The sequence below is a fragment of the Oncorhynchus kisutch genome, linkage group LG10 (assembly GCF_002021735.2).
Source record: "Oncorhynchus kisutch isolate 150728-3 linkage group LG10, Okis_V2, whole genome shotgun sequence".
NCBI lineage: Eukaryota > Metazoa > Chordata > Actinopteri > Salmoniformes > Salmonidae > Oncorhynchus > Oncorhynchus kisutch.
The window spans coordinates 26,502,798-26,518,050 of record NC_034183.2 but is presented as its reverse complement, the minus strand read 5'-3'; the positions used below and the strand labels follow the sequence as shown (position 1 = coordinate 26,518,050).

General features: G+C 43.5%; 1 pseudogene; it reads right to left on the bottom strand.

Moving 5' to 3' along the window:
- LOC109898789 (phosphatidylinositol 4,5-bisphosphate 3-kinase catalytic subunit alpha isoform-like) lies at positions 1 to 7,695 on the bottom strand (annotated as a pseudogene).
- Between the last annotated feature and the right edge of the window lie 7,558 nt (positions 7,696 to 15,253).

The following is a 15,253-nucleotide window of genomic DNA, read 5'->3' as shown; positions in this document are numbered from 1 at the left end:
TTATAGCACATCTCTTAGAGCCTGAGAAACAGAATAGGAGGGAAAATGCAGAAGAATCAGTATATACCATTCCCCTTGTTGCCTCTGAATTCTCTAGCCTCAAAAAATCTGCCCCAAGCATAAATTTGGCCATTGAAATATATAGTCTATGTTGAAAATGGTTGATTTAGCAGTATATACTGATATCAGTCCATTTGTTAAAGCAGACAGTATGGAAGAGAGTCTGTAAAAAATCATGACAATAGCTTGAGAACTCAGGTCCTACCTGCCCATCGTCCTTCACCATTATGTTACTGTTGTGTCTGTCACCGATGCCTAGGATAAAGGTGGTCACACAATACCCAGCACAGGATCGTGTAAACAAGCCAATGGCCAGGTCATACCTACATACAGAGTTACAATGTCAAATCTGAGCCATGATTTACGATTTTCAAACCAACACAATTGTGAAGGAAAGTGCCCATACGACATATAGTTTCTTCATATCTCTCCCTTGTTCTTGTCTTTGAGCCACTTGTGTAGTTCTGAGCTGTTGTACTGTAGTGCCCCCTTCAGGCCACATTTACACGATCTGAATGATGTTGTGAGAGCTCCGCACCACGTTGATCAGCCCCACACGGTCACCTAGAGACATGCAGTTGTACGGCAACATCCTCAGGTCTAGACCCTGGTTCTGTCAAATGTTCTCCATGATTCTGATGATCTGAAGTGTTAGCATGTTCTGTCGCAGGTCTGAAACAAACAAAGTCATATTCAGTGGGCAGAATTTAAATATATTCCATCCATTTAACCAAACTGATCCAGTACAACATTACAAGGTAAAGCTCTTCTTTAGAATGCAGAATGAATATGAAACCTGACTCGGACTCAACATCTCAATTTTTTTATATGATCTCATTGTTCTGGAAGAGGATCTCGGACATGATGTCAGGGTTTTCCCAGTTGAGCCACAGTGGCCTTTTGGCAGATTACATGATTCTGCACTTCTCAAGCCTGGGGGTGTCAGAGCATTTTACAAGGCGCAAGCAACACATGCAGCTGCATTAATTTCATTGATCAATTGGATGAACAGTGTTAGAGTGCAAGTCGTCCGCACTGAAGGGCCCAGCGGCTGAGCACTTCGGTTGACAATCGGTTTACCGATGACATTTCACATTTTCATGCATGAGCAGAACGTTATGAGGGGGAACTAGAAAAGAAAGGTTCCCTTCTCTGTTTTAGATCAAATTAATGTAATATTCCCACTAGGGCCATTTAAGAGAGATTGCTGACCATTTTAGCCATTGAAACAGAATGCCCCATCTACAGTTTCAATAGTGTCTATATACAGAATGTGGGTAAGGCACAGGAGTACCAGTGTGGCATGCCCACCGTATGTTTCCCAGCTGGTGTGCAGGGTTGAGGGGAAAGGTGAAGTTCTGCAAGGCATTCATGTAGTCTGGCGTCCTCATCTGCTCCACCAGGAACTTCATCTGCACCTGCAAGGGCCACACAGAGCAAGCTGTGAAGATAGATGTCCTATTTGAAATGTGAAGCCTAGTTTTCACAACATTAGGTAAACAGAGCCACTGATGTCAGTTTCAGAAGTGAAACAGAAACGTGGAACAGTAAGCTGAAGCCACAGAGATTCTCTAACAGATCATCATGTTGCACAATAAGCCTGAGTGTATTAGAAAAAGAGGGAGTGCTGGGTTACTTTCTGAGTCTCGTCCTTCTCCTGTTTGAGGACGTTAGTGAGGTTGATGAGTTTCTCCGTGGCCTCCACCTGTCTGCATAGGTGCTTGAAGTACATGCCACAGGCGTGGAAGTAGGACTCTAAGAGCAGGCCGAACCGCTGGCTCACCGTCTTATTGTGCATCTCAGACCTGGGGCACATAATGGACAGTGAATGTGGATGAGTTATAGGGCGATTAGCAATTAGTCACCTCTGTGAAAGTAATGGAATTGACTCAATAAAGTAACTATTAGTAACTCACTTTAAGTGCCAGAAAAATAAGTCCTATCGTTTGGTTAGTGAAGGCCTTTTTCAGCAGAAATCGTACCAGTGGGTTATCAAGGTACTGCTCATATTAAGAACCTGACAAGAGAGTATGGAGATTATAGTCATTATGACATTTTATATTTGACAACCGTCCAAACAATCAAAGAAACGTGAGAGGAAAGTCACTCTGGAAGCCAAAGCCAAATAAATCCTACCTGGACCAACTGAATTTGTCATCAGTCAAGTACTTCTCAAGGCACCAAACTGCAAAGTCACGGGTCATTGGGTCTGAATAGTTACAATCCAGCAGCTCCATGGCTTGCTCTGGTTTATTGCTGGCCAATCCTTCAGAAGGCAATACATCTATGAGCAAGAAAAACAACAGTAACTTCACCACTATCACATTGGTATAAGTGCTGCAGTAGAAGAGGATTCAATTCCCACAAGAGTTCACAGAAAGGTGACTGAAGACTTTCAGAATACATTTTCTTTCATTCTCCATTTTTGAGAGAAGTGTCTTTAAAAAATGTTGGCTCCATAATGTTAAAAACAAACATGTCACCTGTGCTACTTCATCTCTTGAGTTCCACTTGACAGCCAGTAGGATCTTGGGAAAGGTATAATTATACACTATTGCCTGGTGAGTAAGCGACAGTAGACATGCTAGTCAAGGCCTCACTAGGTGGTTCTGTCCAGGTAAAGTGTGGTGGTGACTACTGATTCTAGTTCTGTGGTGGTGAAAGTACTGCTTCTGACAGGAGCTGTGCTTCCAGAGGAAGTCCTGCTCCTGCTCGGTGATCTCAAACAGGGGGTCTCAGTTGCGAACCTGTCTCAGCTGCTCGCTATCACTGTCTGTTAAGGTGTGGTCTCGCGCCACTCTTTTACTCTGCAAAGGATCAGACATCACATCAGACCAGCTACTGTGCACATTGAGTGTACAAAACATTAGGAACACCTTCCTAATATTGAGTTGCACTCCTTCTTGCCCTCAGAACAGCCTCAATTCCTCAGGTGAATGGAATCTACAAGGTGTCAAAAGCGTTCCACAGGGTGCTGGCCCATGTTCACCCCATTGGTTCCCAAAGTTGTGTCAAGTTGGCTGGATGTGCTTTGGGTGGTGTAGCATTCTTGATAAACACGGGAAACTGTTGAGCGTGAAAAACCCAGGAGCTTTGCAGTTCTTGATCCCCTAAAACCAGTGCGCCTGTCACCTACTACCGTACCCCTTTCAAAGGCACTTAAATATATTGTCTTGCCCATTCACCCTCTGAATGGCACACACACACAATCCATGTATCAATTGTCTCAAGGCTTAAAAATCATTATTTAACCTGTCTCCTATCCTTCATCTACACTGATTGAAATGGATTTAACAAGTGACATCAATAAGGGATCATAGCTTTCACCTGGTCAGTCTATGTCACGGAAAGAGCAGGTGTTCCTAATGTTTTATATCCATGTATGCTATTACCTGGCCTGACGGGTAGTAGTTGAAGCCCAGCTCCCTGGATATTGTCCAGTTAGCATGCTCCTCCACAGTGGTTATGTCTGGGAACTTGACAGGATAGTTGAAGTAGTCAAACTCCAGCTAGACAGGGTGTTTCCTGTGTGTGCGAAATATAGGCATTATACTGTAATAGGAACTGAAGATCATAGAAATATAGAGTGGTCATATTAACATGCTAACTAACATGTTTACCTTGTTGGGGTTGAAGCCTGTGACTTCGATGGGGTTGAGGTAGGTCCTCCAGGCCGCGGGGTACAGGCCACATGTTCAGAGCCATCTTCCCAGACACCAGGGTGTGAGTGCAGTCATAGAGGATCATGGTCAAAGGGTGGCTTCGGTTACTAACACACATATTGTGAATGGCCATCCTTCCACAAAGAATAATGAATGCAGTCCTACAGGCTTATGTTAATTTTATATGGGGTACTTGTAACTAACAACACAAACATCCTAATTGCCCCCTTGTGGAATAAAAGTCGTACTGAATTTAATTGAAAAGAATAGGAGGCAAACAAACAGATTATGTTTTAGTTCAAGTTAATTGGCTTCGAGGTGTAAAGTAGGTTGCTCGCAAAGGATGGCCTTTAGAGACATTTATCTCTAATTCATCATAGGCACGAAAACCCATCTCTCCGACGTTCAGGTGATATCACTCAGCCCAGGTGTTGGTTACAGTCTTCATGCCTAGGTTACACAGCCATGATCGCTCCACGCCACAAGTCGATAAGTAATTCAACATGCACATAGAGGACACCTCGGGTCATTCAAGTAAGACCATTCAACACTGTTCTAGTTAGTGGGTATCATTTATACTCTTAAAGGTCTGGGGTGTCTGATTAAACTGAGTGCTTGCCTCCTTCTTCCCCTTCCTGCCTTTCACAGAGCAGATGGAGAGACAGAGGCGGGAGCCCCGGGGATGTCTGGAATGTACATGTCGTATGTCAGCCACTCGTTCCACCTAGGAGACAAGCACAGCCACGGTAAATCACCCTGAACCAATTATAAGTGTAAAAATTACAGATCAACACATTACCATCGGATAAATAGCAACAATATATATCTTGATGAGTGAATCACTGTCTGTGACACCACGTGTTTTGTGTGTGTGTAAAACTTGGAATTAGAGCAAGGCACACGCTGCGTGTTCACGTTGTCACAAATCTGCCCCCCTCCACGGTAGATGCCGATTCGCACATAAATCTTCATGGACAACAGGAAGAATAGACAACAACAAAAATAGGGACTTGCCTCTTCACGTCAACAATGAAGAGGCGACTCCGGGATGCTGGCCTTCTAGGCAGAGTTGCAAAGAAAAATCCATATCTCAGCCAGACTGGCCAATAAAAATAAAATATTAAGATGGGCAAAAGAACACAGACAGAGGAACTATGCCTAGAAGGCCAGCATCCTAGAGTCGCCTCTTCACTGTTGACGTTGAGACTGGTGTTTTGATGGTACTATTTAATGAAGCTGCCAGTTGAGGACTTTTGAGGCGTCTGTTTCTCAAACTAGACACTAATGTACTTGTCCTCTTGCTCAGTTGTGCACCAGGGCCTCCCACTCCTCTTTCTATTCTGGTTAAAGCCAGTTTGCGCTGTTCTGTGAAGGGAGTAGTACACAGCGTTGATCGAGACTGACGAGTTTCAGAAGAAAGTTCTTTGTTTCTGGCCATTTTGAGCCTGTAATTGAACCCACAAATGCTGATACCCCAGATACTCAACTAGTCTAAAGAAGGCCAGTTTTATTGCTTCTTTAATCAGAAACAACAGTTTTCAGCTGTGCTAACATAATTGCAAAAGTGTTTTATAATGATCATTTAGCCTTTTAAAATAAACTTGGATTAGCTAACACAACGTGCCATTGGTTGCTGATAATGGGCCTCTGTACGCCTATGTACACTTTAAAAATCTGCCATTTCCAACTACAATAGTCATTTACAACATTAACAATGTCTACACTGTATTTCTGATGAATTTTATGTTATTTTAATGGACAACAAATGTACTTTTCTTTCAATAATAAGGACATTTCTAAGTGGCCTCAAACTTTTGAACGGTAGTGTATATATTTATTTTTTCTTCTCCACACTTTGAGGTTGGAATAATACTGTGAAATTGTGAAGTTTCAGCCTGTTGTGGTGGGATGGAGCTTTGGCATGCCTGGTGACATCACCAGGCGGTAAATTAGTTAATAGACCAATAAGAACGAGAGTTCCAAACCTCTCTGCCAATAACAGCTTGTTTTCAGTTTCCCCCTCCCCACTCAGATACCTACTAGACAATTCTAGCAAAATTCTTGCTTAAGAAATTGCTCTGTGCTAAGAAACTGTTTTTAAGTGTTTGTTTTCTTACCATTTTAATTGAAGACAGTCACAGTAAGGTACTTAATTGCTACTCAAAAATTATTTGATATTGAGACAAATTATGAAATTGCTCTGTGCTAAGAAACTGTTTTTAAGTGTTTGTTTTTTTACCATTTTAATTGAAGACAGTCACAGTAAGGTACTTAATTGCTACTCAAAAATGATTTGATATTGAGATAAATCATGAAATTGCTCTGTGCTAAGAAACTGTTTTTAATTGTTGTTTTTTTACCATTTTAATTGAAGACAGTCACAGTAAGGTACTTAATTGCTAAACAAAAATGATTTGATATTGAGATAAAAAATGGCTGCATTGGACCTTTAAGATATAGTCCTGAGTCAGAACTAATGTTAGGCTTCAATGTATATGCATTGGTTACATGCAGTGCTCACTAGAGCCCAACAAACAAACCTCTTGGAGCATTTATCCAGGAGGTACTCGTCACAGCCGCACACTTTGAGCATGCACTTGCCCTGGTACATATGATGAACACAAACTACGCTGCACTTTGGTCCACTCCTTATAACAAACGTGACAGAAGATCCCACCACAAACGGACCAAGCAGCGTGGCCAGGAGGAGAAGACATTCTGGACTTGGGAGGAGATAATGGCAGGTGACGAAAGCCTTCCATGGAAGCAGACTCAGGAGGATCAACGGCGACTCCGAAGTTCACGACCATGACGGAAGCCCGAGAGGCAGCCCCAGGGGCGAATCTGAGAGCGAAGAGGAATATTGGGATAGACTGAGCGAGGAGTATTGTGAGTTAATTGAGAGGGAGTGATGAGGTAGAGTGGATGTTTTGGTGTCTGGAGCAAGACAGTCGCCGTGAGGAACGTGGGACCATGTTTGGCAGAGATACGCAATGTGTCTCCAGTGCACATCCATAGCCCTGTGCGTTCTGAGCCAGCTCCTCGCATTTGCTGTGCGAAAGTGAGCATCCAGCCAGGACCGGTTGTGCCGGCTCAGTGCTCCTGGTCTCCAGTACGCCTCCTCAGTCCAGGATATCCTGCGCCGGCTCTACGCACTGTGTCGCCAGTGCACCTTCACAGCCCAGTGCGTCCTGTGCCAGTGCCCTGCACTTGCCGAGCTAAAGTGAACATCCAGCCAGGACGCGTTGTGCCAGCTCTACGCTCCAGACCTTCAGTGCGCCTCCCCAGCCCAGTATATCCTGCGCCGGCCATACGTACTGTGTCTCCAGTGCCCCTTCACAGTCCAGTAAGTCCTGTGCTTCCTCCCCGCACTCGCCCTGAGGTGAGTGTCATCGGCCCGGTGCCGCCTGTACCGGTCCCACGCATCAGGCCTCCAGTGTGCCTCCACAGTCCAGAGCTTCCGACGACAGTTCCCAGTCCAGAGCTTCCGGCGACGTTTCACAGTCCGGAACCTCCTGAGACGGTCCACTGTCCGGAACCTCCTGAGACGGTCTGCGGTCCGAAACCTCCTGAGACGGTCTGCGGTCCGGAACCTCCTGAGACGGTCCGCGGTCCGGAGCCTCAGGCAGGGACTCGCGGTCCGAAGCCTCTGGCGGGGATACGCGGTCTGGAGCCTCCGGCAGGGATTCCCGGTCCGGAGCCTCCGGCGAGGGTTCCCGGTCCGGAGCCTCCGGCGATGAATCACGTTCTGGAGTCCCCGGCAACGACCTACGGTCTGGAGTCCCCGGCAACGACCTACGGTCCGGAGTCCCCGGCGACAACCTACGGTCCGGAGTTCCCGGCGACAACCTACGGTCCGGTTCCTCCGGCGACGATCCACGGTCCTGGTCCTCCGGAGACGATCCACGGTCCTGGTCCTCCGGAGACGATCCACGGTCCGGTTCCTCTGGCGACGATCCACGGTCTGGAGCATCCGGCAACACGCCCCGCACCGGAGCCGCCCTCGATGGTAGATGCCCACCCGGACCCTCCCCTATTGAGTCAGGTTTTGCGGTCGGAGTCCGCACCTTTTGTGTGTGTGTGGGGGGGGGTAGGGATACTGTCACGCCCTGACCATGTTTATTCTCTATGTTGGTTGGGTCAGGGTGTGATTTAGGGTGGGTTATCTAGGGGAATTGTATTTCTATGGTGGCCTGATATGATTCCCAATCAGAGGCAGCTGTTTATCGTTGTCTCTGATTGGGGATCATATTTAGGTAGCCATTTTCCCATTGTGCTTTGTGGGATCTTGTCTATGTATAGTTGCCTGAGAGCATTATATTAGCTTCACGTTTCGTTTGTTCGTGTTGTTGTTTTTGTTCTAATGGATGGAAACATACCACGGTGCATCTTGGTCTACTCCTTATGACGAACGTGACATCGATAGAGCTAGAGACACCATATTTTATGACAAACAACGTATATATGTCCTCTAGCATAAGCAAATGTAACTTCATTTCTAGAGTAAATTAGTTTAAATTAAATAAACCAAGAACAGAACTAACGCAAAGTTACTTTTGTACCTCCCGGCGGGGCGGGAGTGACACAGCCTTGAGACAGAAATAACAGCTGGCGAGAAGGGCACAAAATCTTTCTTATCTTCATGTTTCTGGTTTGTAATGCTCATTACTTTCAACAAATGTATTATTAGCCATAATTTATTGTTCGTATCAATTTAATAATTAATGCTATATCTTCGAAATTTATTAAAATAAATCATTAGTCACCATCGCAATGTGGCGCAGCAACAATTGTTTGCCTATTTTGACCAAAATGGATCACATAATAGCTATATTAACAATAATTTTGTCATCTCACTTTAATGGCAATGTAATAGATGTTTTTCACCATTCTCAATGACTATTCATGCCTAGCCCTACCAGTCAAATCAAATGTATTGGTCACATACACATATTTAGCAGATATTGTGGTGGATGTGGTGAAATGCTTGTGTTCCTAGCTCCAACAGTACAGTAGTATCTAACAATTCACAACAATACACAAATCTAAAAGAAAAATTATGGAAATAAGAAATATATAAATATTAGGACAATCAACGTCGGGCTGGCACTGACTAACTACAGTAGAATAGAATACAGTATATACATATGAGATGAGTAAAGCACTATGTAAACATTATTAAAGTGACTAGTGTTCCATTATTAAAGTGGCCAGTGATTCCAGATCCACTATGTTACGTCTAGTCTGTGATACCAGACTGTGTGAAGACAGAGGGTGGAAGCAGAATCGTTATCATCACAATAAATAGCCCACATCAAACTCTGTGATACAACCCCTCAACAAATGTAGGTAGCTAGCTCGAGCAAGAAAATCATGCAGCAAGGAGTGGGTGTGTGTAGCTGGCTTACCAAGGCAAGAGGGAGAAAAATAACAGTCCAATCATAATCATGTAGCAAATTTCACTAACGACTCTGCTGGTAGTTTCATGATAAAATAGCCGACTGTTATTCTAATAACACCAAGTTATAGCATAAGGTTACAGCTGTGTTTAAAAATGTTAGTTAGTTGGATAGCTAGCTAACTTTAGATGGATTGCAATAGCCATACAATATTATCACAACTGTCAAGTTATCTAGTAAATATAGCTGCGACTTAACTATAGTTAGCTAGATCATATAATTGACAGTCAGAAGTTAAGAAAACAAAATCCTGTTAAGTACTATAGTTGGCATTCACAAGATATTTGCAAGCTGAGCTTTTCTACTCATTATCTGTTTTGATATTAACTAACGGCTGCTAACGGTAGCCAACAACTTTACGTGTTAGTTAGCTACGGCTCCTGTTCTGGTTATAGTCAGTGATTTATCATTGAAATCTAAAGATATCTATCTAGCTAGTTATTTTAATAAGATTTTGCTAACCAGCTATTAGCGTTAAATGTTACCATTTACCAAGGCATGCTGCCTGTTACTGGCACTGCGATTAGACCTCATTTGCTAACAGCTTGCGCTACCTAGCTTCACCACCTTCTCTTGCTGGGTTCCAGTGGGTGTTCAGCAGTTTCCACTACATAGAACAGCCACAAAGTCAGATTCCTCTGCCACAAGGTCTAAATTGGCTACAGAAATGTGCTTTTTGGTCTTAATTTATGGTTAGGATTATGCATACGGTTAGGTTTAAAATCAAATTTTAGGAAGAGAAAGTTTAGAAATGGGTGAGGTTTAGTCATAATTATTACTTTTTGGCTGTGTTAATGTCTACGTGAGAATGCTATTCATTGACTATAGCTCAGCGGTCAACATCATAGGGTCCTCAAAGCTCATCAATAAGCTAAGGACCCTGGGACTAAACACCTCCCTCTGCAACTGGATCCTGGACTTCCTATATGTGGCATAAACACAACAAGTCACAATGTTTTAATCTGATGAGGCTACTTCAAAAATATCCTGTAGGCATGCTTTTTATTTTTTAACCTTTATTTAACCAGGTAGGCAAGTTGAGAACAAGTTCTCATTTACAATTGCGACCTGGCCAAGATAAAGCAAAGCAGTTCGACACATACAAAGACACAGAGTTACACATGGAGTAAAACAAACATACAGTCAATAATACAATAATACAATAATATAAACAATTCTACAGTGCCTTGCGAAAGTATTCGGCCCCCTTGAACTTTGCGACCTTTTGCCACATTTCAGGCTTCAAACATAAAGATTTAATACTGTATTTTTTTGTGAAGAATCAACAACAAGTGGGACACAATCATCAAGTAGAACGACATTTATTGGATATTTCAAACTTTTTTAACAAATCAAAAACTAAAAAATTGGGCGTGCAAAATTATTCAGCCCCTTTACTTTCAGTGCAGCAAACTCTCTCCAGAAGTTCAGTGAGGATCTCTGAATGATCCAATGTTGACCTAAATGACTAATGATGATAAATACAATCCACCTGTGTGTAATCAAGTCTCCGTATAAATGCACCTGCACTGTGATAGTCTCAGAGGTCCGTTAAAAGCGCAGAGAGCATCATGAAGAACAAGGAACACACCAGGCAGGTCCGAGATACTGTTGTGAAGAAGTTTAAAGCCGGATTTGGATACAAAAAGATTTCCCAAGCTTTAAACATCCCAAGGAGCACTGTGCAAGCGATAATATTGAAATGGAAGGAGTATCAGACCACTGCAAATCTACCAAGACCTGGCCGTCCCTCTAAACTTTCAGCTCATACAAGGAGAAGACTGATCAGAGATGCAGCCAAGAGGCCCATGATCACTCTGGATGAACTGCAGAGATCTACAGCTGAGGTGGGAGACTCAGTCCATAGGACAACAATCAGTTGTATATTGCACAAATCTGGCCTTTATGGAAGAGTGGCAAGAAGAAAGCCATTTCTTAAAGATATCCATAAAAAGTGTCGTTTAAAGTTTGCCACAAGCCACCTGGGAGACACACCAAACATGTGGAAGAAGGTGCTCTGGTCAGATGAAACCAAAATTGAACTTTTTGGCAACAATGCAAAATGTTATGTTTGGCGTAAAAGCAACACAGCTCATCACCCTGAACACACCATCCCCACTGTCAAACATGGTGGTGGCAGCATCATGGTTTGGGCCTGCTTTTCTTCAGCAGGGACAGGGAAGATGGTTAAAATTGATGGGAAGATGGATGGAGCCAAATACAGGACCAAAAGACCTGAGACTGGGACGGAGATTAGTCTTCCAACAAGACAATGATCCAAAACATAAAGCAAAATCTACAATGGAATGGTTAAAAAATAAACATATCCAGGTGTTAGAATGGCCAAGTCAAAGTCCAGACCTGAATCCAATCGAGAATCTGTGGAAAGAACTGAAAACTGCTGTTCACAAATGCTCTCCATCCAACCTCACTGAGCTCGAGCTGTTTTGCAAGGAGGAATGGGAAAAAATGTCAGTCTCTCGATGTGCAAAACTGATAGAGACATACCCCAAGCGACTTACAGCTGTAATCGCAGCAAAAGGTGGCACTACAAAGTATTAACTTAAGGGGGCTGAATAATTTTGCACGCCCAATTTTTCAGTTTTTGATTTGTAAAAAAAAAATACAGTTATATATCTTTATGTTTGAAGCCTGAAATGTGGCAAAAGGTCGCAAAGTTCAAGGGGGCCGAATACTTTCGCAAGGCACTGTATATACGATGTGAGCAAATGAGGTGAGATAAGGGAGGTAAAGGCAAAGAAAGGCCTTGGTGGCAAAGTAAATACAATATAGCAAGTAAAACACTGGAATGGTAGATTTGCAGTGGAAGAATGTACAAAGTAGAAATAAAAATAATGGGGTGCAAAGGAGCAAAATAAATACAGTAGGGAAAGAGGTAGTTGTTTGGGCTAAATTATAGGTGGGCTATGTACAGGTGCAGTAATCTGTGAGCTGCTCTGACAGTTGGTGCTTAAAGCTAGTGAGGGAGATAAGTGTTTCCAGATTCAGAGATTTTTGTAGTTCATTCCAGTCAATTGGCATCAGAGAACTGGAAGGAAAGGCGGCCAGAGAAAGAATTGATTTTGGAGGTGACTAGAAAGATATACCTGCTGGAGCGTGTGCTACAGGTGGGAGATGCTATGGTGACCAGCGAGCTGGGATAAGGGGGGACTTTACCCACCAGGGTCTTGTAGATGACATGGAGGCAGTGGGTTTGGCGAGTATGAAGCGAGGGCCAGCCAACGGGAGCGTACACATCCTCTGTGTTCCTCGGCGTACACATCACAGACAAACTGAATTGGTCCACCCACACAGACAGCATCGTGAAGAAGGCGCAGCAGCGCCTCTTCAACCTCAGGAGGCTGAAGAAATTTGGCTTGTCACCAAAAGCACTCACAAACTTCTACAGATGCACAATCGAGAGTATCCTGTCGGGCTGTATCACCGCCTGGTACGGCAACTGCTCCGCCCACAACCGTAAGGCTCTCCAGAGGGTAGTGAGGTCTGCACAACGCATCACCGGGGGCAAACTACCTGCCCTCCAGGACACCTACACCACCCGATGTCACAGGAAGGCCATAAAGATCATCAAGGACAACAACCACCCGAGCCACTGCCTGTTCACCCCGCTATCATCCAGAATCCAGAAGGCGAGGTCAGTACAGGTGCATCAAAGCTGGGACCGAGAGACTGAAAAACAGCTTCTATCTCAAGGCCATCAGACTGTTAAACAGCCACCACTAACATTGAGTGGCTGCTGCCAACACACTGACTCAACTCCAGCCACTTTAATAATGGGAATTGATGGGAAATGATGTAAAATATATCACTAGCCACTTTAAACAATGCTACCTAATATAATGTTTACATACCCTACATTATTCATCTCATATGTATACGTATATACTGTACTCTATATCATCTACTGCATCTTTATGTAATACATGTATCACTAGCCACTTTAACTATGCCACTTTGTTTACATACTCATCTCATATGTATATACTGTACTCAATACCATCTACTGTATCTTGCCTATGCCGCTCTGTACCATCATTCATTCATATATCTTTATGTACATATTCTTTATCCCCTTACACTTGTGTCTATAAGGTAGTAGTTTTGGAATTGTTAACTAGATTACTTGTTGGTTATTACTGCATTGTCGGAACTAGAAGCACAAGCATTTCGCTACACTCGCATTAACATCTGCTAACCATGTGTATGTGACAAATAAAATTTGATTTGATTTGATTTGATACAGGTCGCAGTGGTGGGTAGTATATGGGGCTTTGGTGACAAAACGGATTGCACTGTGATAGACTGCATCCAATTTGTTGAGTAGGGTATTGGAGGCTATTCTGTAAATGACATCTCCGAAGTCGAGGATTGGTAGGATGGTCAGTTTTACAAGGGTATGTTTGGCAGCATGAGTGAAGGATGCTTTGTTGCGAAATAGGAAGCCAATTCTAGATTTAACTTTGGATTGGAGATGTTTGATGTGGGTCTGGAAGGAGAGTTTACAGTCTAACCAGACACCTAGGTATTTGTAGTTGTCCACGTATTCTAAGTCAGAGCCGTCCAGAGTAGTGATGTTGGACAGGCGGACAGGTGCAGGCAGCGATCGGTTGAAGAGCATGCTTTAGTTTTACTTGTATTTAAGAGCAATTGGAGTCCACGGAAGGAGAGTTGTATGGCATTGAAGCTTGCCTGGAGGGTTGTTAACACAGTGTCCAAAGAAGGGCCAGAAGTATACAGAATGGTGTCGTCTGAGTAGAGGTGGATCAGAGACTCACCAGCAGCAAGAGCGACATCATTGATGTATACAGAGAAGAGAGTTGGTCCAAGAATTGAACTCTGTGGCACCCCCATAGAGACTGCCAGAGGTCCGGACAGCAGACGCTCCGATTTGACACACTGAACTCTATCAGAGAAGTAGTTGTTGAACCAGGCGAGGCAATCATTTGAGAAACCAAGGCTGTCGTGTCTGCCGATGAGGATGTGGTGATTGACAGAGTCGAAAGCCTTGGCCAGATCAATGAATACGACTGCACAGTAATGTTTCTTATCGATGGCGGTTAAGATATCGTTTAGGACCTTGAGCGTGGCTGAGGTGCACCCATGACCAGCTCTGAAACCAGATTGCATAGCAGAGAAGGTATGGTGAGATTCGAAATGGTCGGTAATCTGTTTGTTGACTTGGCTTTCGAGGACCTTAGAAAGGCATGGTAGGATAGATATAGGTCTGTAGCAGTTTGGGGCAAGAGTGTCCCCCCCTTTGAAGAGGGGGATGACTGCAGCTGCTTTCCAATCTTTGGGAATCTCAGACGACACGAAAGAGAGGTTGAACAGGCTAGTAATAGGGGTGGCAACAATTTTGGCAGATAATTTTAGAAAGAAAGGTTCCAGATTGTCTAGCCCGGCTGATTTGTAGGGGTCCAGATTTTGCAGCTCTTTCAGAACATCAGCTGACTGGTTTGGGAGAAGGAGAAATGGGGAAGGCTTGGGCGAGTTGCTGTGGGGGGTGCATGTTGGTCCAAAATAATAATAATAATAATAATAATTCTAGCATCCTCAAAATGACTTGACATTAACCATGTTTCCATCCAACCTTTTTATGCGAGTAAAGTACGTCAGATAAAAAAATGTCATGACATCATGGGAAAGCATGCAGTTTTTTAGGCTACAGATGAAATAAGATATGGACTTCACAGGGTGGTGAAAGTGCATGGTGATGAGCTTGATGCTCCTTTCAATAAATATCGATGGTCTTATTCTGGTGACATGATGATCGATGTTTGGCTGCAGTTTGACAACTAAAAATGATCTTGCGCTTTTGTCCATAATATTCTCATTAGGTATCCAAAATACCCCAAATTCCCCCACTCTATCTGCAAACTGTTGGCTAGAGTGCATGTGCCACATACCTAATCAACATTTTTTGTGTCAAAACCATCTGTAGGCCTGGAATTGAAAATACGATGGAAATCGATGAATTAGTATTTTTTATTTGGTATGGGAATTTAGCCGCACACGTTGTTTTCATGTGCACTACATATTTATGCTTAGACT